Here is a 25,043-nt window from a genome sequence, read left to right as displayed (position 1 = left end):
GTTCCAGCAGAGGGAGACAACGTTTCAGAAAAGGCATTGTAGCAAACCAAAAAAGAAATTTTAAGCGCAGCAGAGTAACCAGCGCACATACCTGTTAGCTCAGGTGAGTTTAAAAGGCTGCTGTTGATAACAAGGGCATTTGCTAAATAGATGGTGTGTGTGCAACAATATACTGAAAGGTCAATTATATTGTGCAGCTTATCTCACCACCTGTAGTTATTTAGGTGAAAGCTCCAAAATGCTTGCCTAATATGTCTGTTTATCCAAAAGGAAGTAAAAAGGGAGAGCTAGAAAGATAGCATTTCATTACATTACATGGCAATGCAATGCACAGTTGCTGAAGTTGAACCAAAATGAGCTTGTAATCTGGCTTCTGCAACTTTGAACATGAAAAATCCAATGAGGAGAAGAAAAGCAAAGCCAAAGAGTCCATCCCAAAATCCGACAAACAAGCAAAATGAACAAAAAACATTGAATTCAATTCTTTCTGATTTTAGAAACTGCATTAAAGAAGGGGTGCACCGGTCCTGGAGATACTGCAATACCAGGTCAATGCGTGGAGTGGACAGAGCAAGCTCTTTTTCCATCTCCCTGTTCTAAAAATCCATTTAATATATGGTCCCCAGATAGGGGACGTATCAGATATTAAACTGATAAGAACAGATACTACACTTGATCTTAGCCAAAAGGCCGAGAAGCGATAACCAGAATTGGTTTCAAACTACGGAGCCACCCAAGGATCCTGAAAAGTCCATTTGTGGAGATGAGCTCCTGGACTCCCGTTAAGAAGACATGTTGTCAACCTCTAGATCCCTTACATGCCTGCACTTTTCGGCTTGCTGCTGCTGCAATCCACGCGTTTTAGATCTGCATAACTCCACCTCTTTAAACACAGCACCTTCACCCCCTGCTGTTCCCACCCGCCTCAATACCGTTGGAAGGGAGGAGAACCAATTAAGGCGGGGGGTGGAGTGGAACGAGCAGCTGTCTACCCTTAGCAGGAGGGCTGCTGATTACATACCTCTCCTGCTGCTGCTGCTGCTGCTGGCTGTCCAGCAGCAGACTGAAGGTGGCTGCTGCTGTGCACAGGTATATAAAGGCTCAGAGCCTATTATGACACGCGCAGCCAGCGTTCCATTGCCACATTCCATCTACTGCAGGCAGGATACCTGGCTGGCTGAATGTCGCTGAGAAGCTCACAGAGACCGCCATAAGCAACAGTTTAACAGAATGCCACAGACTAATCAACCAAACTTTTTGGGTTGGGTTCTCTTTTATAGTCTGCAGGCATTAAATGAAAGAAATCAGTGTTCCAGCAGAGGGAGACAACGTTTCAGAAAAGGCATTGTAGCAAACCAAAAAAGAAATTTTAAGCGCAGCAGAGTAACCAGCGCACATACCTGTTAGCTCAGGTGAGTTTAAAAGGCTGCTGTTGATAACAAGGGCATTTGCTAAATAGATGGTGTGTGTGCAACAATATACTGAAAGGTCAATTATATTGTGCAGCTTATCTCACCACCTGTAGTTATTTAGGTGAAAGCTCCAAAATGCTTGCCTAATATGTCTGTTTATCCAAAAGGAAGTAAAAAGGGAGAGCTAGAAAGATAGCATTTCATTACATTACATGGCAATGCAATGCACAGTTGCTGAAGTTGAACCAAAATGAGCTTGTAATCTGGCTTCTGCAACTTTGAACATGAAAAATCCAATGAGGAGAAGAAAAGCAAAGCCAAAGAGTCCATCCCAAAATCCGACAAACAAGCAAAATGAACAAAAAACATTGAATTCAATTCTTTCTGATTTTAGAAACTGCATTAAAGAAGGGGTGCACCGGTCCTGGAGATACTGCAATACCAGGTCAATGCGTGGAGTGGACAGAGCAAGCTCTTTTTCCATCTCCCTGTTCTAAAAATCCATTTAATATATGGTCCCCAGATAGGGGACGTATCAGATATTAAACTGATAAGAACAGATACTACACTTGATCTTAGCCAAAAGGCCGAGAAGCGATAACCAGAATTGGTTTCAAACTACGGAGCCACCCAAGGATCCTGAAAAGTCCATTTGTGGAGATGAGCTCCTGGACTCCCGTTAAGAAGACATGTTGTCAACCTCTAGATCCCTTACATGCCTGCACTTTTCGGCTTGCTGCTGCTGCAATCCACGCGTTTTAGATCTGCATAACTCCACCTCTTTAAACACAGCACCTTCACCCCCTGCTGTTCCCACCCGCCTCAACACCGTTGGAAGGGAGGAGAACCAATTAAGGCGGGGGGTGGGGTGGAACGAGCAGCTGTCTACCCTTAGCAGGAGGGCTGCTGATTACATACCTCTCCTGCTGCTGCTGCTGCTGCTGCTGGCTGTCCAGCAGCAGACTGAAGGTGGCTGCTGCTGTGCACAGGTATATAAAGGCTCAGAGCCTATTATGACACGCGCAGCCAGCGTTCCATTGCCACATTCCATCTACTGCAGGCAGGATACCTGGCTGGCTGAATGTCGCTGAGAAGCTCACAGAGACCGCCATAAGCAACAGTTTAACAGAATGCCACAGACTAATCAACCAAACTTTTTGGGTTGGGTTCTCTTTTATAGTCTGCAGGCATTAAATGAAAGAAGTCAGTGTTCCAGCAGAGGGAGACAACGTTTCAGAAAAGGCATTGTAGCAAACCAAAAAAGAAATTTTAAGCGCAGCAGAGTAACCAGCGCACATACCTGTTAGCTCAGGTGAGTTTAAAAGGCTGCTGTTGATAACAAGGGCATTTGCTAAATAGATGGTGTGTGTGCAACAATATACTGAAAGGTCAATTATATTGTGCAGCTTATCTCACCACCTGTAGTTATTTAGGTGAAAGCTCCAAAATGCTTGCCTAATATGTCTGTTTATCCAAAAGGAAGTAAAAAGGGAGAGCTAGAAAGATAGCATTTCATTACATTACATGGCAATGCAATGCACAGTTGCTGAAGTTGGACCAAAATGAGCTTGTAATCTGGCTTCTGCAACTTTGAACATGAAAAATCCAATGAGGAGAAGAAAAGCAAAGCCAAAGAGTCCATCCCAAAATCCGACAAACAAGCAAAATGAACAAAAAACATTGAATTCAATTCTTTCTGATTTTAGAAACTGCATTAAAGAAGGGGTGCACCGGTCCTGGGGATACTGCAATACCAGGTCAATGCGTGGAGTGGACAGAGCAAGCTCTTTTTCCATCTCCCTGTTCTAAAAATCCATTTAATATATGGTCCCCAGATAGGGGACGTATCAGATATTAAACTGATAAGAACAGATACTACACTTGATCTTAGCCAAAAGGCCGAGAAGCGATAACCAGAATTGGTTTCAAACTACAGAGCCACCCAAGGATCCTGAAAAGTCCATTTGTGGAGATGAGCTCCTGGACTCCCTTTAAGAAGACATGTTGTCAACCTCTAGATCCCTTACATGCCTGCACTTTTCGGCTTGCTGCTGCTGCAATCCACGCGTTTTAGATCTGCATAACTCCACCTCTTTAAACACAGCACCTTCACCCCCTGCTGTTCCCACCCGCCTCAACACCGTTGGAAGGGAGGAGAACCAATTAAGGCGGGGGGTGGGGTGGAACGAGCAGCTGTCTACCCTTAGCAGGAGGGCTGCTGATTACATACCTCTCCTGCTGCTGCTGCTGCTGCTGGCTGTCCAGCAGCAGACTGAAGGTGGCTGCTGCTGTGCACAGGTATATAAAGGCTCAGAGCCTATTATGACACGCGCAGCCAGCGCTCCATTGCCACATTCCATCTACTGCAGGCAGGATACCTGGCTGGCTGAATGTCGCTGAGAAGCTCACAGAGACCGCCATAAGCAACAGTTTAACAGAATGCCACAGACTAATCAACCAAACTTTTTGGGTTGGGTTCTCTTTTATAGTCTGCAGGCATTAAATGAAAGAAGTCAGTGTTCCAGCAGAGGGAGACAACGTTTCAGAAAAGGCATTGTAGCAAACCAAAAAAGAAATTTTAAGCGCAGCAGAGTAACCAGCGCACATACCTGTTAGCTCAGGTGAGTTTAAAAGGCTGCTGTTGATAACAAGGGCATTTGCTAAATAGATGGTGTGTGTGCAACAATATACTGAAAGGTCAATTATATTGTGCAGCTTATCTCACCACCTGTAGTTATTTAGGTGAAAGCTCCAAAATGCTTGCCTAATATGTCTGTTTATCCAAAAGGAAGTAAAAAGGGAGAGCTAGAAAGATAGCATTTCATTACATTACATGGCAATGCAATGCACAGTTGCTGAAGTTGAACCAAAATGAGCTTGTAATCTGGCTTCTGCAACTTTGAACATGAAAAATCCAATGAGGAGAAGAAAAGCAAAGCCAAAGAGTCCATCCCAAAATCCGACAAACAAGCAAAATGAACAAAAAACATTGAATTCAATTCTTTCTGATTTTAGAAACTGCATTAAAGAAGGGGTGCACCGGTCCTGGAGATACTGCAATACCAGGTCAATGCGTGGAGTGGACAGAGCAAGCTCTTTTTCCATCTCCCTGTTCTAAAAATCCATTTAATATATGGTCCCCAGATAGGGGACGTATCAGATATTAAACTGATAAGAACAGATACTACACTTGATCTTAGCCAAAAGGCCGAGAAGCGATAACCAGAATTGGTTTCAAACTACGGAGCCACCCAAGGATCCTGAAAAGTCCATTTGTGGAGATGAGCTCTTGGACTCCCGTTAAGAAGACATGTTGTCAACCTCTAGATCCCTTACATGCCTGCACTTTTCGGCTTGCTGCTGCTGCAATCCACGCGTTTTAGATCTGCATAACTCCACCTCTTTAAACACAGCACCTTCACCCCCTGCTGTTCCCACCCGCCTCAACACCGTTGGAAGGGAGGAGAACCAATTAAGGCGGGGGGTGGGGTGGAACGAGCAGCTGTCTACCCTTAGCAGGAGGGCTGCTGATTACATACCTCTCCTGCTGCTGCTGCTGCTGGCTGTCCAGCAGCAGACTGAAGGTGGCTGCTGCTGTGCACAGGTATATAAAGGCTCAGAGCCTATTATGACACGCGCAGCCAGCGTTCCATTGCCACATTCCATCTACTGCAGGCAGGATACCTGGCTGGCTGAATGTCGCTGAGAAGCTCACAGAGACCGCCATAAGCAACAGTTTAACAGAATGCCACAGACTAATCAACCAAACTTTTTGGGTTGGGTTCTCTTTTATAGTCTGCAGGCATTAAATGAAAGAAGTCAGTGTTCCAGCAGAGGGAGACAACGTTTCAGAAAAGGCATTGTAGCAAACCAAAAAAGAAATTTTAAGCGCAGCAGAGTAACCAGCGCACATACCTGTTAGCTCAAGTGAGTTTAAAAGGCTGCTGTTGATAACAAGGGCATTTGCTAAATAGATGGTGTGTGTGCAACAATATACTGAAAGGTCAATTATATTGTGCAGCTTATCTCACCACCTGTAGTTATTTAGGTGAAAGCTCCAAAATGCTTGCCTAATATGTCTGTTTATCCAAAAGGAAGTAAAAAGGGAGAGCTAGAAAGATAGCATTTCATTACATTACATGGCAATGCAATGCACAGTTGCTGAAGTTGAACCAAAATGAGCTTGTAATCTGGCTTCTGCAACTTTGAACATGAAAAATCCAATGAGGAGAAGAAAAGCAAAGCCAAAGAGTCCATCCCAAAATCCGACAAACAAGCAAAATGAACAAAAAACATTGAATTCAATTCTTTCTGATTTTAGAAACTGCATTAAAGAAGGGGTGCACCGGTCCTGGAGATACTGCAATACCAGGTCAATGCGTGGAGTGGACAGAGCAAGCTCTTTTTCCATCTCCCTGTTCTAAAAATCCATTTAATATATGGTCCCCAGATAGGGGACGTATCAGATATTAAACTGATAAGAACAGATAAGGTTTCAACGCAATTTTATTGATTCAAAAGTATATTTACAAAGGTTTTAAAAAAGAACATTTATAACATTACAATAAAATGATAAAACATGATAATAATCAATTCAAGTTTTTTGTAAAAACACAATTTACCATCATAAAACCATTGTAACAATTAAGAAAATCATAATTACAGATGTACTTGGGTTTATTTAATTACCACTAATTGTGTTCCATAATTGTACACACCACATAGAAGCCGCTTCTTTTGCTCCATACAGTTTTTTATCTCTGAGATAGTAAATATACATTTCACTTAAAGCAATTTTTATACAGTCTGTTGAATCAATATGAGTAAAATATTTCTAACTTTCCACATGGCATTTTTAAAACAATTAATAATAATCCAGGCAACTCGGAATTGTTTAAAATTTGGACACTTAAAAAGACCATAAAAGACATAAAAGTGATTAAAATCTTTCAGGCCACATGCCCATTTTAAAAGTGGGCCTACCTTTCTCCAAACCTCCTGTGCAAAAGGACAATTCCAAAAGAGATGCAATACAGACTCACTTTCCCCGCATATATCTCTTGGACATTTGGCTCTCGCCACCAGCCCCCGCCTATGTTGAAACTCACGGGTAGGGAGGCACTGGTGGACGATAGCCCAGGCAAGGTCCTTGTGTACATTTGCAAGATATTTCCCGTACACATTTCGCCACACCGTTTTGGACCTTGCCTGTGAAAAATTGGAGACAGGAATTGTGTCCTCAGAGTGTCTGCAAGCAATAGATACCTTCCTTTGGTCCCCCAATATATCAGGCTCCAATTCCTGGAGACCTAAAAGCCTGACCGTTTTCTCAAGTATCACATACTGTTTAGGTGGGCACAGGAGCACAGGAGAACTTAAAGGTAGGCTAAACCACCTTTTAAAAATCATTCCTGCTGCATATTTTAAAAAATAACTAAAAATGCCATCAGATTTAAAAACCTTAAAACAGAAGCAGAAATACTTTATATGGAAAAAGGTAAAAAAAATTGGGTACATCTTTACCTCCATTAGATTTACATTTGTACATCAGATCTCTTTTTAACTTTTCCATTTTTGAACCCCATAAAAACATAAAAACAATTCTTGTTACTTTCTTGATTTGTAAATTGGAAGGGGGAAACACCATTGCAACATACAACATAATGGGAATTAAAACGGCTTTAGTAATTAAAATTTTACCTTCCATACTAAGGTTCCTTAAATTCCACAATGAGATCTTTTTTTCAATTTTATCCATTGCAGAGTCCCAGTTAGGGTCCCCCTCATTGTCTTGGTTAAAAATAATTCCTAAAATTTTTATGTGATTTTTCTGTATCACTATCCCAGGGGTCAAAGAGGAGTCCCATCCCCCCACATTAAAACAGTCACATTTATCTATATTTAATTTAAAACCTGAGGCTTCACAGAAAAATTGTGTGTTTCTCAATACCCTCCTCAGAGATGTGGAATCTGGACATAGTATGGTAACATCATCCATGTAACTTAGGGCTTTAAGTTGCATACCCCTACTCCCGGGAATAGGTACCCCTTTAATTACTTTATCTTTTCTCAGTATGGTTAATAGTGGTTCCATAACACAGATAAAGAGCAGTGGTGAGAGAGGGCACCCTTGTTTCACCCCTGATAATAGAGGAACCCCCTTCGTTAAAAACCCATTTACAGAAATTTGACTAAAACAAGAATGATATAAAAGCATAATGCGGGTTAAAATTTTCTCTGGAAACGCCATTTTTTTAAGAACCATAAAAAGAAATTCATGCGATACCCTGTCAAAAGCTTTTTCAAAGTCTAAGGATAAAATAGCAAGGTTTTGACTTCTCTCTTTTGAATACCATATGGTATCCCTAATTATGTTGAGGGACTCAGCTATGGTTCTTCCGGGAACACCACATACCTGGTTAGGGTGAATTAATTTGGCTATAAAGGGTTTTAAACGGACTGCAATAAGTTTAGCTAAAATTTTATAATCAAGGTTTAAAAGCGTAATAGGCCGCCAGTTTTTAAGTTGGCTCCTATCCCCTTTTTTATATATTAAAGATACCAGACCTCTCCTCCAAGATGGGGGTAATTTATTAGTATTAAAAGCTTCTTTAAACAATAAAAACATATCGTTCTTTAAAATTCCCCAAAAAGTCAGATAAAACTCAATCGGTAGACCGTCTTCCCCAGGGGCTTTCCCACTGGAGAAACTTTTAAAAATCTGTAAAAGTTCCTCACTGGTGAGATCCCTAGATAAAATACCCTGGTCTAAAATATCTAACTTAAAATCAAGGGAATTAATAGCATACTCTAAAAAGGATGGATCTATAACTTTAGTGTTAAAAAGAAGTTGATAAAAATTAAAAGCTTTTCCTAACATACCCTTAATATCATTTTCACCTTCAAGATTTAGGATTGCGTCCCTCCTCCCCATTACCTTTTTGAAGAAGAATCGGGAGCATTTCTCTCCTTCCTCCAGGTGCTGTACATGGGAGTTAAAAATTATTTGTTTTCCTTTTTCATTAAGAGCATTTTTTATTTCAGACTTAAGATTTGCAATATCATCATCCACATCAATACCAACTTCTTTTAGTTTAAAGAGTACTTGTAATCTCATATTAAAAACATAAAACCACTGCTTTTTCTTTTTTGCTTTCATTTTCCCTGCCTTAATAAAAAATAATTTAATCTTAGGTTTAATGCTCTCCCACCAATCCAGCATCGAGGCGCGGGGGTCTCTCTTTGATTGCCAGCACTGGTAGGCCTGCACAAACCTCTTTTGAATATCAATATCCTCTAGGAGAGTTGTATTTAATCTCCATGGGCCTCTTGAGGTATTTTGTTCCCCTGCTAACTCTAAAAACACAGATAAAACTTTATGATCAGAGAATAAATTAGATAAAAGAAAACATTTACAAGGTTTAAAGGCAGTAGAAGCAAATATGAAATCAATTCTAGAAGAAACTCTTCCATTGGACCATGTAACACATGGATCCGCCGGCAAGAGTTCCTTCCAGCAGTCCTGTAATCTAAAATCATCAATTAAACTTTTCAACAAATAGGAGGTACGGTCTTTACGATTCACATCCCCACCCTGCCGGGATTCCCCATCACGTAAACAATTAAAATCTCCTCCCACTAGCAGGGGGGTTGACCCAACACAAAATAATGGCAATATTTCAAGTAAATCCGCCCTTTCCTGCTTCCCAGGAGGAGCGTACACATTTAATAAACGTAAAGAAAGTCCATTAAAAACAAGATGTATTAAAATAGCTCTGCCAGGTATAATTTCAGTCACAGATTGAATGATGGTAGAATGTCCACGGCAAAGTAGTCCAACTCCGGCAGCACGACAGTCATTAGCACCGGACCACACAGAAGCGCCCAGTTTCCAGTCTTCTTTTAAGTCCTTATAATTTAAATTACTCTGTATACCACATTCTTGTAGAAAGCAGAAATCAAAGTCCAATGTCTCTAAATAAGAAAATAAAGCAGCCCTACGTGTAGGGCTCTTTAGGGACCTCACATTTAGTGAGGAGATTTTAAGAGGAACAGACATTAAGAAGAATCAGGATCTGAAGATGGGAAGAAGTCAATACACGGCACCTCCTCCTCCGCATCTCCAGGGGTCAGGATTTGTTTAATATTACCGGGATCTGAAGCAGGCAAAAAGGCATCATCCACTTTTGGCTCCTCATCTGGACCTCGACATCCGTGTTTTCTTTGGATATCAGGTTGCTTTACGTCCTCCCGTTGCCTTTTCAGAGGCTGGGAGCTGTCCATCTTTTCCAAGTCCTGTGCATCTGCAGTCCTCATGGCGGTCTGGTCTATGGAACGGGTGTCATCCCTCTGGGTCGTCTTGTCCTCTGGTCTGGTCACGGAACTACTGCGACTTCTGGTTCGAGGACCAGGGCTCGACTGGGTCTTAGCCGGGTCCTTTTTACTTCGCGCCCTAGAGGTCTCTCTTTCCGACACACTGGTTGATCGATTAAGGAGCGTACCCTTTTTGCCCTTACTCAAGATCACCGATGATGGTGTGGCGAATCTGGGTGCTTGCTTAATCGGGGTACTAGAGGTCTCCTCAGTTCCACATAATGCCGGTGGTGCATTCATGCTGGATGAGGACCCTTCCTCTTGACTCTGAGATACGGCAACATCTAGAGCCAGAACATCGATCAATTCCACAGAGAGCGAACCCTCGGTTAATCTTATGGAGCCCCTACGACCGTCCTTCTGTGGAACTACCAGCGGGCCCTCTGGCGGAGCCGTTGAAGGATTTGGTCCGGACCCGTCAGCGTGCGCCAACCCAGGTCCAGGGGCAGGTGTAGTAATACTCCCTCCGAAGTATTCTTGGATAGTCAGTTGACCTGACTTAAACATGTCATATGTTTTTGACTTTTTGCTCGGACAATTCCTGAAGGCGTGACCTGCCTTCCCACATAGGTTACATATGATCTCAGAGTCACACGTAGCGGAGGTGTGCCCACTCTTACCGCACTTGTTGCAAAAGACTACATGAGCCCTTGTACAATTTTCTCGTGTATGCTCATATTCATGACAATTCCGGCATTGAAGGGGCATTCCTGGGTAGCGTAGGAATCCCCTGACATTACCAATGGCAAAATTAGCAGGCGGATGGTGAAGACCACCAATGCCGCTCTGATCTGGATGGAACTTCACCAGGTATTTCCTCTTCCCATTCCAGAAGCGCTGGGAGTTGAGGATATCATGTGAGAAGCGCACTGACTTGCAGTAACGCTTCAAAAAGGTTTCGATATCGCCCTCAGAGACGAATGGGCTGTACATGAAGATCACCAAGGGTACTTCCTCTTCACCGTACAGGAAGTCAAAGCTCAGCCCGTTCAGTCTCGCATCGTCCTTGTCCGCAACCATCAGTGCTGCATGGATATTATCACAGCATGATTTAGCCATAAAGGAAATGGTATATCGCCCACGGAATTCCTGATCGTAAAGACACAGGATCTTATCTCGCTCCAGGTGGAAGAACCCAAAAAGAATCTCATGCACGATGTACTGCAGATTCTTCTCATGGCGCTGGCATTCATCCACCATGATTCTAATGGACTGTCACAGTGGAGTCTCCCCCACCGCAAATCCAAAAGAAAAAGGCATTTTCGGCCCTCAGGGACTAAGCCCTCCCCCAATAGTAACAAGGGAATGAATCCCACAAAAGCAGGAACAAACCCAAGACCGAGGGAGGGGTACCCCAAGAACTTACACAGCCCACTAAGCGATAAAGCTCAGCAAAGGAAAACGCCCTTATTTCCTCGGGTCGCCCCGAAGACAAGACGCGATCGCTCCCCGTTGTCCGGGGACTAAGCCGACCTGCCAATAGCTGCAAGGGGGTGAAGCTCCCTCCGTTAAGAGAGAGCGATCCCCCAAGGCCAACAAGTCGGGTACCCCAGGCACCTCCTAGCCGAGACCAAGGCAGCAACCGTTAGATCACTGTACCTGATCCTAGCCAAAAGGCCGAGAAGCGATAACCAGAATTGGTTTCAAACTACGGAGCCACCCAAGGATCCTGAAAAGTCCATTTGTGGAGATGAGCTCCTGGACTCCCGTTAAGAAGACATGTTGTCAACCTCTAGATCCCTTACATGCCTGCACTTTTCGGCTTGCTGCTGCTGCAATCCACGCGTTTTAGATCTGCATAACTCCACCTCTTTAAACACAGCACCTTCACCCCCTGCTGTTCCCACCCGCCTCAACACCGTTGGAAGGGAGGAGAACCAATTAAGGCGGGGGGTGGGGTGGAACGAGCAGCTGTCTACCCTTAGCAGGAGGGCTGCTGATTACATACCTCTCCTGCTGCTGCTGCTGCTGCTGGCTGTCCAGCAGCAGACTGAAGGTGGCTGCTGCTGTGCACAGGTATATAAAGGCTCAGAGCCTATTATGACATGCGCAGCCAGCGTTCCATTGCCACATTCCATCTACTGCAGGCAGGATACCTGGCTGGCTGAATGTCGCTGAGAAGCTCACAGAGACCGCCATAAGCAACAGTTTAACAGAATGCCACAGACTAATCAACCAAACTTTTTGGGTTGGGTTCTCTTTTATAGTCTGCAGGCATTAAATGAAAGAAGTCAGTGTTCCAGCAGAGGGAGACAACGTTTCAGAAAAGGCATTGTAGCAAACCAAAAAAGAAATTTTAAGCGCAGCAGAGTAACCAGCGCACATACCTGTTAGCTCAGGTGAGTTTAAAAGGCTGCTGTTGATAACAAGGGCATTTGCTAAATAGATGGTGTGTGTGCAACAATATACTGAAAGGTCAATTATATTGTGCAGCTTATCTCACCACCTGTAGTTATTTAGGTGAAAGCTCCAAAATGCTTGCCTAATATGTCTGTTTATCCAAAAGGAAGTAAAAAGGGAGAGCTAGAAAGATAGCATTTCATTACATTACATGGCAATGCAATGCACAGTTGCTGAAGTTGAACCAAAATGAGCTTGTAATCTGGCTTCTGCAACTTTGAACATGAAAAATCCAATGAGGAGAAGAAAAGCAAAGCCAAAGAGTCCATCCCAAAATCCGACAAACAAGCAAAATGAACAAAAAACATTGAATTCAATTCTTTCTGATTTTAGAAACTGCATTAAAGAAGGGGTGCACCGGTCCTGGAGATATTGCAATACCAGGTCAGTGCGTGGAGTGGACAGAGCAAGCTCTTTTTCCATCTCCCTGTTCTAAAAATCCATTTAATATATGGTCCCCAGATAGGGGACGTATCAGATATTAAACTGATAAGAACAGATACTACACTTGATCTTAGCCAAAAGGCCGAGAAGCGATAACCAGAATTGGTTTCAAACTACGGAGCCACCCAAGGATCCTGAAAAGTCCATTTGTGGAGATGAGCTCCTGCACTCCCGTTAAGAAGACATGTTGTCAACCTCTAGATCCCTTACATGCCTGCACTTTTCGGCTTGCTGCTGCTGCAATCCACGCGTTTTAGATCTGCATAACTCCACCTCTTTAAACACAGCACCTTCACCCCCTGCTGTTCCCACCCGCCTCAACACCGTTGGAAGGGAGGAGAACCAATTAAGGCGGGGGGTGGGGTGGAACGAGCAGCTGTCTACCCTTAGCAGGAGGGCTGCTGATTACATACCTCTCCTGCTGCTGCTGCTGCTGCTGCTGGCTGTCCAGCAGCAGACTGAAGGTGGCTGCTGCTGTGCACAGGTATATAAAGGCTCAGAGCCTATTATGACACGCGCAGCCAGCGTTCCATTGCCACATTCCATCTACTGCAGGCAGGATACCTGGCTGGCTGAATGTCGCTGAGAAGCTCACAGAGACCGCCATAAGCAACAGTTTAACAGAATGCCACAGACTAATCAACCAAACTTTTTGGGTTGGGTTCTCTTTTATAGTCTGCAGGCATTAAATGAAAGAAGTCAGTGTTCCAGCAGAGGGAGACAACGTTTCAGAAAAGGCATTGTAGCAAACCAAAAAAGAAATTTTAAGCGCAGCAGAGTAACCAGCGCACATACCTGTTAGCTCAGGTGAGTTTAAAAGGCTGCTGTTGATAACAAGGGCATTTGCTAAATAGATGGTGTGTGTGCAACAATATACTGAAAGGTCAATTATATTGTGCAGCTTATCTCACCACCTGTAGTTATTTAGGTGAAAGCTCCAAAATGCTTGCCTAATATGTCTGTTTATCCAAAAGGAAGTAAAAAGGGAGAGCTAGAAAGATAGCATTTCATTACATTACATGGCAATGCAATGCACAGTTGCTGAAGTTGAACCAAAATGAGCTTGTAATCTGGCTTCTGCAACTTTGAACATGAAAAATCCAATGAGGAGAAGAAAAGCAAAGCCAAAGAGTCCATCCCAAAATCCGACAAACAAGCAAAATGAACAAAAAACATTGAATTCAATTCTTTCTGATTTTAGAAACTGCATTAAAGAAGGGGTGCACCGGTCCTGGAGATACTGCAATACCAGGTCAATGCGTGGAGTGGACAGAGCAAGCTCTTTTTCCATCTCCCTGTTCTAAAAATCCATTTAATATATGGTCCCCAGATAGGGGACGTATCAGATATTAAACTGATAAGAACAGATTTTTTTTGATTGAATATATCTTTTATTAGCACAAAAAATAAGTTAACAGACAGTGTACAGTGCTGCAACCCAGTACACACAGAATTCTACATCATATTTACATAGCATGAGGATACGACGCACTAACTAGACACATCACACCCCTATGCTACACAAAACACTCAATCTGAAAGAAAAAGCATGTCAATCAATACAGTACGACGAACCGTGATAAGGGATGGTGATTGGGAAAAAGGGGATGGGGAGGGGAAAATCACAGGCCCGAAGCTTTATTGAAAGACAAGACACATAAGGGGAGAGGGGGAGGAGGGGTTTAGTCCTCATCCTCGTCCTCCGGACCGTCCACGATAGAATAGTCTCTGAGCAGGCTGTGGATCAGCCTGCGGCAGTCCTGGATGGACATCCTCTCCCTCCTCAAGATGAGCCGGTTCCTGGCGACCCAAACGGCATCCTTGAAGCAGTTCATAAGGCGCCAAGCCTCCTGGATGGCTCCGACGGTATGAACCCCAGGGAAGAGTCCGTAAAGCACAGAATGGTGCGATAGGCTCGCCCTGGGGACAGAGTTCCTCAGGTCGTCCTCAAGGGCAGTCAACAGGCGCTGTGCAAATCCGCAGTCCCAAAAAGTGTGCAAAGATGTTTCCTCCACGAAGGGGCACCTTGGGCAGTACCGGGTCTTGCACAGGTTCCGGGCATGCATGAATGATCGGACGGGCAGTCCGCCCTGAATCGCCATCCACGACAAGTCCTTGTGCCCGTTGGTCAGCCTGTCAGACGACACATTTGTCCACACAGTCTCCAGCGTGTCCTGGTGAAGTCCTGTGATGTTCTCCACGTCATCCTTGGCTCTGATGAGCTTGTGGATAGTTTTGGGCTTCCACAAGTCGGGCTTGAGTCCCTCCAGTTGATGTTCCCCCACAAATCGAACGACGTCTCCGTAGAACCATGGCGTCGTCCAGTTGTAGGGGAAGGAGCTGTCCCACTTGTCCCAGCCGAGTCGCCTCCAAAGAGGAAGCAGGAAGAAGCGAGACATGGACCTGCCCGCGGAGCCATTCTTGACTTGCAAAGTCCGGCGGACACAATCACACACAAAAGAGGATCGCAGGAGGGTGGGGATATCTGGAACGCCCTTCCCACCCTTGCAAGGCTCCTTGTACATGACGGCCCGCCTGACTCTGTCCATCTTGGATCCCCAGACAAAGTGAAACACTGTCCTGGTAATGGCCCTGCACACAGTGACGTGTGGGGGCCAGGCCTGCGCCGTGTACTGCAAGACGGGCAGGACCTCATTACGCAGGACGAGTGCCTTACCCTCACAAGTGAGGTGTCTGAGGCTCCAGAGTCCGATCCGTTGCTTCACCTTGGCCAAGCGTTCTTGCCAGGACTTGAGGGCCGCTCCTTCCTTCCCGAACCAGACTCCCAGCACCTTGAGGAAATCCGGTTGAATGTTGAAGGGGAAGGGGGCGGAGGAGGCCGGCTGCCAATCCCCGAAGAGCATGGCTTCCGACTTCCTGCAGTTGACTTTGGCCCCTGAAGCCCGGCCGAACCTCTCACACGTCTGGACGAGGGCATCGACTGAACCACGATCAGCGCAGAAGACGGTGACGTCGTCCATGTAGAGCGAGCACTTGACCTCGTGTCGTCCCGAACCCGGTGCGGTGATCCCTCTGATCTCTCCATTCTGCCGGATAGCCTCTGCAAAGAGTTCTATAACACAAACAAAAAGACGAGGTGATAGAGGGCAGCCTTGTCTGACCCCAGAGAGGACAGGGAAGGGGTCAGTCTTCCAGCCGTTCACCAACACCGAGCTGTGGATATCAAAATACATCAGACGGACATACGAACAAAACATGTTACCCAAACCTAACCGGTGCAGAGCTCGGCCCATGAACTCGTGGGAAACCCGGTCGAAGGCCTTCTCCTGATCCAAGGAGACCAGGGCCGCGTGTGCGCGGCGGACCTTGATGTACTCGACCGTGTCCCGCACGAGAGCGAGGCTGTCTGCGATGCGACGTCCAGGGATGCCGCAGGTCTGGTCCGGGTGGATGATCCGTCCGATGACCGTCTTAAGTCGTGTCGCCATCGTCTTGGCCAGGATCTTGTAGTCCACGTTGAGCAGAGTGATGGGACGCCAATTCCTCAGGTCGCACCTCTCTCCCTTCCGCTTGTACAGGATCGTGACCATTCCTTCCCTCAAAGATGGAGGCATTCTACCCTCCACCACCATCTCCTCGTACAGGTCCAACAGGTCCGGACAGATGAGGTCTCCCAGCGCTACATAGAGCTCCGCTGGAAGACCATCACTGCCCGGGGTCCTGCCGGTCCTAAAGGATTTAGCGGCAGAGAGCAATTCGCCCACCATCAGAGGTTTGTCCAAGGCTGCCGTGCCTGCAGGATCAAGATGGTTAGTGATACCTGACAGGAACTTATCAGCAGCGTCGGGGTCGGTAGTCTTGTGGGAGTAGAGTTCGCTGTAGAAGTCGCTGACGACCCTCATCACGTCCTCGTTCCCACGTCGCATGTTTCCGCTCTCGTCTCGCAGCTCGTTCAGGGGCGTGTGACCGGCATGAAGTTTCCTGAAAAAGAATGAGTTACATTTCTCACCCTTCTCCAGATTCTCCACTTTGGAACGGAAGACGATTCGCTTGGACTCCTCCTCAAAGTGCCTTTTCAGGCTCTTCTTGGTCTCCTCCAGCTCCTCCCTCACGTCCCAGCCGCAGTGAAGAAGGTCCTGCAGCGACCGCAGCTCGCGCTGCAGCCCTCTGAAGTCCCTCCTCTTCTCACACGCCTGTTGTCGACCCTTGGCCTGAAAGAAACAGCGAAACTCAAGTTTAACATATTCCCACCAATCAGAGACTGTTTGGAAGCTACCCTTGTAGGACTGCCACATTGCGTAGGCTGCTCTCAGCTCCTCCACGACTTCATCCTGAGCCAGCAGAGCACAATTCAGCTTCCAGGAGCCGGGGCCGGACGGAAAACCGTCGCCGATGACACCTTGTAAGTGAATGGCTCTGTGGTCGGAGAAGAAGCAGGGGACCATCGAGTGCCTACTCTGCCTGACTGCCCGAGAGGTGAACACAAAGTCAATCCTGGAGCGGAGTGAGCCATCGGCTCGGCTCCACGAATAGTTCGTGGAGCCTCTCCCCATGGAGCCCACCACGTCCTGAAGAGAGGCCTCGGTTACCATCTCGATGAGCAGCTTGGACGTGATGTCCAACTTGGCAGATGTGCCAGAACTACGACCATCCTCCTCGATGGGGCAGTTGAAATCCCCGGCCATCACTAAGGTCCTGGTGGTGGCAAGCTGAAGCCGCAGGGTCTGGAAAAGCTCCAGACGCTCATTCTTCAGTGGGGACGCATACACGTTGATGAACCTGACAGGTTCTCCCGCCCAGTTGCCATCTACAACAAGAGCCCTGCCGCAGATGAGCTCCTGGACGGACTCAAGCGTGAATGCGCCCCCCCTGATCAGAATTGCGACCCCCGCAGACTTGCAGTCACCCCCACCGGACCAGTAGGATGGACCGTGGGACCACTCCCTGGCCAGATGTTTGAAGGACCTAGAGGAGGGAAGGGAACATTCCTGCAACATATAAACATCACACAACTGGGAAGTAAGGAAGGCATAAATAGTCTGACGTCTGAACTTGTCCTTGATGCTCCTGACATTAATGGAAAATAAGTTAATATTAGCCATCATGTAGGGAAAAAAGAAAAAGTTAGCGCAGGCAATACACCTTAGTTACCACTCCGGTCGGGTGGTCCCTCGTCGGTGTTGACTGCTGGTGACGGGATCACCAGCAGGCCCTCTTCCTCCATCTGGTCAAGCAGCGCGGCCTCGATCTCGGCGACCACCAGTTCCTCCTCTTCTGGCTCGGCCACCAGGGTCTCAACCATGTGCTCCATCTCTTCTGGCTCAGGGAGGGTATCCTCCTTTTCGCCTACGAAATCCAGAATCTTCTTTTTGGAGGATTCAGTAGCAGGGCTGTCCTCCACCTTCCTCTTTCCCCGGGTTGGAACTGGGGAGACAAGAAGGGGAAAATCCTCCTCGGAATAGATAGCGGCGGGTGGAGGAAAGGTTAATTCCACCGCTACCATGGTCTGGGGAGGGAGAGTGGCTGCCGGGGCAGGGGAAAGGACACCTGCTGAGGAGTAGGGGAAGGAGGAAGAGGAAGTGGTATCCTCAGCAGTGGTGGCCGGGGTGGGGGGGGATTGGACGGGGGTGGCAGGGGGAGGGATCGAGAGAGGGGTGACAGAACTCTTACCCTCCTTTGACTTTTTCTTATGCTTCGGAGCTGCTGGGACCGTCACTGGGGCTTTGGCCACCGACTCCTTGACCGCTTTGGCCTTGGTCGTCTTGGCCTTGGCCGCTGGGGCCTTGGTCGTCGCGTCCTTGACCTTCACAGGCCTGGTCGTCGGGGCCTTGTCCTCCGGAGCTGGGGTCGTCACAACCACCGATGCCCAGGATCTCTCACACTTGGGGCAATCCTTGTACAGATGAGCCGCCAGCCCACACAGGTTGCAGGACGTCTTCTTCGGGCAGTCCTTCGAGCTGTGTCCCGTCACTCGACAAATCCTGCAGGCATCCTCCATGCAGTCCTTCATCTCGTGGCCGTTCTTGCCGCATCTCCTGCAGTTCCGCGGCATGTCCGGGTAATAGATGAGGCCGTAGGAGTTGCCCAGGGAGAATGTCGGGGGCAGGTGCCGAAGTCCGTCTGAGTACGCCAGGTCCCTGTGAAGTCTAACGGTCACCGACCACTTACCTGTCCAGAAGCCGAGTCCATTCAGGATGTGAGAGGGTTCCTTCACAACCAAACAGAAGCGTCTCAGGAAGGTACAGATGTCTTGGCCTGGGGTGTGCGGGTTGCGCATGGAGACCGTGATCCTCCTTTCGTCCCTCTGGATAGGGCAGCTACCTGTAAAGGCAGAGAAAGAATTATCCGGTCCTTTTGTGCTTACCATTTCCCAGAACCTCCTGCAGGTGTTCACAGTGGCGAAGGTGACGAAGAAGATCCCCGTCAAGAAGGTCTGGATGCTGAGGGTGTCCGACCTGGAGAAGCCTCGATCCAGCAGCATCTTCTGGCAGAACACGTCCGAGGACATGTCCGGCACCCTCCCATCCACTTCCTTCAGCTTCAGGGCCACCGTCTGCCGCATCCATGGCTCCAGGGCTGGAGCTTCATGGCGGGGCTTCTGGGGTCCCTTCTGCTGGCCAGTCGTGGAGGCAGAGTCCTTGGGGTCAGAATCGGCTCCGGGCTGGGCCCTCCTGGCTGTCCCCTGCTCCAGGCTCTTCTTTTCGGCCTTCCTCGCAGCGCTTGCCATGGCTTTCCTCCTGCAGTTACTTCTTGGAGCTGGATCTGGAACTCTTCCCGGAATGGGTGGAGCTATGCAGATTCTTCTCCCGTCGTTTTCTGGACAAATTCCCCGAAAGGTCTTTGTCTCGATGATTTTCTTCCTCGAAGATTCCACAGGACAGCCCGATTCTTCTCCGAGTCTTCGTCTTCTTCTGGATTCTTTAGAGCTTCTTCCTCTCACCGATATCCGCCTTCCTTCTCCGATGTCAGCTGGGCTCCGAAGCTCTTCTCCTTCCGAGTTCGATAGCTCTCGTCAAGTGTAGATCGTAGCTCTTGTGTTCTTAAAAGAACAGATACTACACTTGATCTTAGCCAAAAGGCCGAGAAGCGATAACCAGAATTGGTTTCAAACTACGGAGCCACCCAAGGATCCTGAAAAGTCCATTTGTGGAGATGAGCTCCTGGACTCCCGTTAAGAAGACATGTTGTCAACCTCTAGATCCCTTACATGCCTGCACTTTTCGGCTTGCTGCTGCTGCAATCCACGCGTTTTAGATCTGCATAACTCCACCTCTTTAAACACAGCACCTTCACCCCCTGCTGTTCCCACCCGCCTCAACACCGTTGGAAGGGAGGAGAACCAATTAAGGCGGGGGGTGGGGTGGAACGAGCAGCTGTCTACCCTTAGCAGGAGGGCTGCTGATTACATACCTCTCCTGCTGCTGCTGCTGCTGCTGCTGGCTGTCCAGCAGCAGACTGAAGGTGGCTGCTGCTGTGCACAGGTATATAAAGGCTCAGAGCCTATTATGACACGCGCAGCCAGCGTTCCATTGCCACATTCCATCTACTGCAGGCAGGATACCTGGCTGGCTGAATGTCGCTGAGAAGCTCACAGAGACCGCCATAAGCAACAGTTTAACAGAATGCCACAGACTAATCAACCAAACTTTTTGGGTTGGGTTCTCTTTTATAGTCTGCAGGCATTAAATGAAAGAAGTCAGTGTTCCAGCAGAGGGAGACAACGTTTCAGAAAAGGCATTGTAGCAAACCAAAAAAGAAATTTTAAGCGCAGCAGAGTAACCAGCGCACATACCTGTTAGCTCAGGTGAGTTTAAAAGGCTGCTGTTGATAACAAGGGCATTTGCTAAATAGATGGTGTGTGTGCAACAATATACTGAAAGGTCAATTATATTGTGCAGCTTATCTCACCACCTGTAGTTATTTAGGTGAAAGCTCCAAAATGCTTGCCTAATATGTCTGTTTATCCAAAAGGAAGTAAAAAGGGAGAGCTAGAAAGATAGCATTTCATTACATTACATGGCAATGCAATGCACAGTTGCTGAAGTTGAACCAAAATGAGCTTGTAATCTGGCTTCTGCAACTTTGAACATGAAAAATCCAATGAGGAGAAGAAAAGCAAAGCCAAAGAGTCCATCCCAAAATCCGACAAACAAGCAAAATGAACAAAAAACATTGAATTCAATTCTTTCTGATTTTAGAAACTGCATTAAAGAAGGGGTGCACCGGTCCTGGAGATACTGCAATACCAGGTCAATGCGTGGAGTGGACAGAGCAAGCTCTTTTTCCATCTCCCTGTTCTAAAAATCCATTTAATATATGGTCCCCAGATAGGGGACGTATCAGATATTAAACTGATAAGAACAGATTTTTTTTTTTTTTTTTTTTTTTAAACCATTCAGTTTAGTTTTTTAGCAAACAGTATGAATTTCTCCAAAATTTGCTACTTAAAACTTCTCATCATCATGGTTCTATTTATTTAGCAGTAGTATAAGACGAGATATAATCACAAGGGAACATCCTTTACATAACACAAATGCAGAAACTTCAAGGAATCACAAAGAAAAAAATCACTGGTATTTGATAAGGTAATGCCACTTTTTAAATTTCCAAATCCCTTCGGCATCTGTGCCACCACCGCCTCTGCTGTCCAACTTATATATCAGGTATAGTCTTGAAAGAATAAGTCTAACACATTCATTCACTGATAAAGATTTCCTTTTGAAAAGTCCAAGGTTCCTTGCATCCCACAAACTCTCCATCACACAAGCCATTATCAACCATAAAATTCTATCTTTAGACCGACTACACGCACCAATTCCAAACATCGCCACACGCCAATCCACAAAATTCACGCCTGCTAAACCCTTACACAATCCACCTACACACTTCCACACACTGTACGCGTACTCACAATCCCACATAACATGCCTCACAGTCTCACAACCACCACATCCCACTCTCGGACACACATCTGTTCTTATCAACTCTCTTTTCTTCTGCACTTCTCTCACAGGTAAAATATTATGTAAAGTCATCCACACAACATCCTTCTGTTTGTTTGACATCCTATACGTATCTAACTTCTTCCATGCATCTGAAACCTCATTCCCTCTCAGCCAAACAATATTACACTCTACCTCATTTGCACTCATTCTTTTCACCACATTCTTGGTCATTCTAAAATCATTCATTACCACACTCAACAAATCATGCTTTCTCACAAATTTCTCAATCACCTCATACCAAACAGGACACTTAAAGGCCACAGGCACACTCGCATCTCTCTTCCTCCAGCATAACCCATACAACATCCATCCAGCAGAATAATTAGCCATAAAAGCACCTTTATTGCCTTTACCCAGCAAAATAACCACAGTCTTAATATAATTAAGGCCTAAAAAAACTTCAATATTGGGAAAGGCCAGCCCACCATGCTGACAAGCCTTAAAAAGGCTCTCCCGCTTCAACTTCTCCATCTTACTACACCACAGGAATGTGAATACCAACTTCTCTATTCTCTTAATTTTCCTGTAAGGAGAAGGAAAAACAGTCGCCACATAAAGCAGGATAGGGAGAATCACTGCTTTGATAATTAACACCTTACCACGCAGAGTCAATTCTCTCATTCGCCAAAAATTCAATTTACGTTCAACCCGCATACCACACTCTTCCCAACTTTCATTCCCTTTTAAGTCATCATTAAATAATACGCCCAAAATCTTGATTGCACCTGACGCGCCCCCTGGGCCATATTCTTTAGTGGGAATATCCGGAGCCGGATCAGATGGGGGTTGTAGTCTTCCGAGTGGCTGTGACCCGGTCCGTGCCCAGGGTGTCAAACTCAGTTGTATGTGGCAGTCCTACAGATGTTATAAGTTCTTTATTGTCGACTACGCCACCCGTTGTGTTGCGGTCACTATGGCCGCCGCTGCAGCAGGGTCCGCTGAGGCTGATGGTGTAGGTGCAGCTTGTGATGGTATAACCCCCAACGGGTGGGGTATAGCCTCAGGGGGTCAGGTGCAGAGGATGGGGGTTGTGGTGGTGCAGCATAGATGTTAAAGGAAGACAGAGTCGGGTTGTGCAGTTTAGGGTATTTACTCACTGCTGATGTTCCGGTCACTCCAGCTTCAAGTGACCTCCCGAGCCGTGCTGCGTCCACCAGGTCCTGGATCCAGCCAACCCCCAAGCGAGTCCGGAGCGTGACCCTGAGCTCTCCTTCTGTCCTTTCTCTGGCCGTCCCCACTAGTGATCCACCCAGGTCCAGCTCCCTCGGGCCTTCTGTTGGGTGACCCTTGGCCTTGGGTTCCCTGACCCTCCACGTGGTATGCCTTCGTGGTGGATGTGGTGGGTGGCCATGGCAGACGCTGCCCACGGCCTCCGGTCTCTGGCTGGGGTGTGTTTTTCCCCCACCAGCTTGGGTTCCGGTACCCTGATGCCGACTCTTCACCCGTAGCTTGAATTTGGGGTCTTAGAGTCCTCTCTTCTGCTTCCCCCTCTGGGTCTCTCTTGCTTTCTCCTCTCTCTCTCTGGGGCTTCTCTGCTCCTCTTCCTCTGCTCTGCTCTGACAGACTGACTCTGACAGACTGACCCTGATCTTTGATGGTGCCCACCTTATATACACCCTCTATGTGTGAGCTCAGGTGACCAGCACCCAATGAGCTCCTATCTTTACCCAGGCTGCTCCCCCTATCTGCCCCTACACTACTTGGGATGTACCACCCCCCTCCCACTCCAGCCAGGAACAGACTCGGTCGTACCTGCACATTTCTAAGTGGGAGTACCGTCGGCCTGTTCCTCGGAAATGGGATGTATGTAGTGCATGCAGCCTACCGAGCTCAGGTCCACACTCCATCCTTACCCGGGAGTGGAATATCACACCTCTGGGTTGAGGTGCAATACCCCTGTAGCAGCCGAATCCTCAGGGTGCTACATTCCCCCCTGGTAAATCACAGCACGTCCTCGGGCTGTAAGATAAAAACAACACCAAACATACATTTTTTTTTTTTTCATAAACATATGAAACATATTAAACAACATATCTTAGCAGATAAAACATTCTCGTCGCCTCAGGCTCCTCCTCCGGTCACTGTGCAACGTGTGACCGGGTAAAGTGCGACAGTCTCTTAGAAAACTGGTTTTCCCTATAAAACCGGTAGGGGGCGCTTTAGGACGCGCAACTATATACAGGGGTAGTGGCCGCTCTCAGTCCTCGGCCAGGTATTGGGGAGAAATGACCGCTCTCAGTCCTCGGTCAGTGGGATTTAAGGGAAATACGGGTAAACAGTTCACACTTGCTGGTCCCAACGGGGACTATATTATCAACAGCAACAGTTTCAGTTTCAGTTTATGGTGCCCCGACGGGCAACTATATACAGCTCCTGCTTCGCTGTACTTAACGACGGCGTCCTCCTGCTCTTTCTTTATTGTTACCTTTAGCTCTAGATTCAGACCCGTCCGGGCACGTATGCTGGGCGAACAGGTCCTCTCCCAGATGCGGCACTCTTGGTCTTATGGGCGCGGTGGTGTTAGCGCCCGGGTTGCCCGGGCCTTGCGGCCAGGCCTGGGGTATCTGGAAGGTGAAGGGCACCGTAAGGACGGCGGCGCCCTGGGCTACTTGGCCCTGCGACCAGGCCGGGGGCTCCGCGGAGGTAGGGGGCGCTGTTGGTACTGCGGCGCCCGGGGGTACTAGGCCTTGCGACCAGGCTGGTGGTACTTCCTGCTTGGTCACGCCCGGGGTCGAGGCGTGTGACGTCACAGGGGTCGCGGCTCCCGTTTGAGGCCTAGTCTGCGGCGGTGACGTTGCAGCGACGGGCACGGCAGGATAGACTTCGGGCTCTGCGACGGGGAGCTGGGGCAGGTACGCGGTTTCCCGGTTTGGGGTATAGACGTCCCCTTTACCTGCCTCCACTCGTTCGGCTCCCTTCTCGGCGCCGTCTCCGGCCTTCATTCCTCCTGCGCCATCCTCAGAGGCGGTCTGTTTCCTCGTCTTGGGTGGCGTGCTCCGCTGACGGGTCTCGGTAGGCTGGGCCATCTCACGGCTCCACTCCGCCAACGTCTCTCGCTGCACCCGGGCCATCCTCCTTGCGAGGCCCTCCAGAGCGGTCTGCGCACACTCCCGGTCTCGGGGGAGCTGTGCTAGTACCTCCACTAGGCCTAGTGGGGTCGTTGCTTCCAGCAGGCTCCTGACCAACGGGTCGGTGCTGCTCTGCTCTTCTACAGTTGTTTCCAGCAGGCTCCTGGCCAGCGGGCCGGTGCTGCTCTGCTCTCCTTCTGTTGCTTCCAGCAGGCTCCTGGCCAGCGGGCCGGTGCTGCTCTGCTTTCTCGCCATCTCCGGGTAAGCTCCTCCGATATTCTTCTCCCGGCTTCTTGCCTCCGGGTGCGCTCGCTCCAGACTGCTCCAAGCGACACCCATCTTTGTTCTCTCCTTTCGTCTCCTCCCCCTTCGAGGGCGGT

The 25,043-nt window shown here is 47.6% G+C and overlaps 7 non-coding genes and 2 pseudogenes across 7 annotated transcripts; all 9 read right to left on the bottom strand.

The window, feature by feature from the left end:
• Nucleotides 1-511: 511 nt before the first annotated feature.
• Nucleotides 512-702, bottom strand: LOC141231135 (U2 spliceosomal RNA). Its single transcript, XR_012297545.1, has one exon. It is a non-coding gene; the product is annotated as a U2 spliceosomal RNA (small nuclear RNA).
• Nucleotides 703-1,820: 1,118 nt separating this feature from the next.
• On the bottom strand, nt 1,821-2,011 carry LOC141231133 (U2 spliceosomal RNA). Its single transcript, XR_012297543.1, has one exon. It is a non-coding gene; the product is annotated as a U2 spliceosomal RNA (small nuclear RNA).
• A 1,121-nt stretch (nt 2,012-3,132) lies between these two features.
• Nucleotides 3,133-3,323, bottom strand: LOC141231304 (U2 spliceosomal RNA). Its single transcript, XR_012297717.1, has one exon. It is a non-coding gene; the product is annotated as a U2 spliceosomal RNA (small nuclear RNA).
• Nucleotides 3,324-4,441: 1,118 nt separating this feature from the next.
• Nucleotides 4,442-4,632, bottom strand: LOC141231132 (U2 spliceosomal RNA). Its single transcript, XR_012297542.1, has one exon. It is a non-coding gene; the product is annotated as a U2 spliceosomal RNA (small nuclear RNA).
• Nucleotides 4,633-5,747: 1,115 nt separating this feature from the next.
• On the bottom strand, nt 5,748-5,936 carry LOC141231425 (U2 spliceosomal RNA). Its single transcript, XR_012297827.1, has one exon. It is a non-coding gene; the product is annotated as a U2 spliceosomal RNA (small nuclear RNA).
• Nucleotides 5,937-12,532: 6,596 nt separating this feature from the next.
• On the bottom strand, nt 12,533-12,723 carry LOC141231274 (U2 spliceosomal RNA). The gene has a single exon (XR_012297689.1). It is a non-coding gene; the product is annotated as a U2 spliceosomal RNA (small nuclear RNA).
• Nucleotides 12,724-13,844: 1,121 nt separating this feature from the next.
• Nucleotides 13,845-14,039, bottom strand: LOC141231400 (U2 spliceosomal RNA). Its single transcript, XR_012297810.1, has one exon. It is a non-coding gene; the product is annotated as a U2 spliceosomal RNA (small nuclear RNA).
• A 5,552-nt stretch (nt 14,040-19,591) lies between these two features.
• Nucleotides 19,592-19,681, bottom strand: LOC141231473 (U2 spliceosomal RNA; annotated as a pseudogene).
• A 1,121-nt stretch (nt 19,682-20,802) lies between these two features.
• LOC141231449 (U2 spliceosomal RNA) lies at nt 20,803-21,012 on the bottom strand (annotated as a pseudogene).
• Nucleotides 21,013-25,043: the final 4,031 nt, after the last annotated feature.

This window comes from Phyllobates terribilis, unplaced genomic scaffold (genome assembly GCF_046119375.1).
Source record: "Phyllobates terribilis strain yellow unplaced genomic scaffold, ASM4611937v1 Scaffold_505__1_contigs__length_1300667, whole genome shotgun sequence".
Classification (NCBI taxonomy): Eukaryota; Metazoa; Chordata; class Amphibia; order Anura; family Dendrobatidae; genus Phyllobates; species Phyllobates terribilis.
This window is presented reverse-complemented; position numbering and strand designations above follow the sequence as displayed.